Below are 368 nucleotides of genomic sequence, written 5' to 3' on the forward strand. Positions count from 1 at the left end.
CCCCCCCCCCGGGGCACGGGGCCCCCCGCCTCGGCTGCAGGGGACCCCCAGCCACCCACCGACTCCCCTGAACCCACCTGAGGTTCCCCAGCGGGTGGGCGCACAGAAAGTTGTAGTAGCAGATGTCCTGGTTGCCGGTGACGTTCACCACCTGCGCGCACGGACACGGTGAGAGCAGGGGGGGACGGGACGGGACACGGGGGACACCCAGGGATGTCCCCATCACGGGAAGCCCACAAAGCTCCCAGGACCCCCCTTTGCTGCCGCCACGGCCCCGCTTACCGTCTGGTAGGTGATGACGAGCTGGATGACGGGGAGGGCGTAGAAGACGGCAATGGTGGCGATGTTCCTGGGGGAGGCGGGGGGGG

This window comes from Egretta garzetta, unplaced genomic scaffold, assembly GCF_000687185.1.
Source record: "Egretta garzetta isolate BGI_Z169 unplaced genomic scaffold, ASM68718v1 scaffold134, whole genome shotgun sequence".
Lineage (NCBI taxonomy): Eukaryota > Metazoa > Chordata > Aves > Pelecaniformes > Ardeidae > Egretta > Egretta garzetta.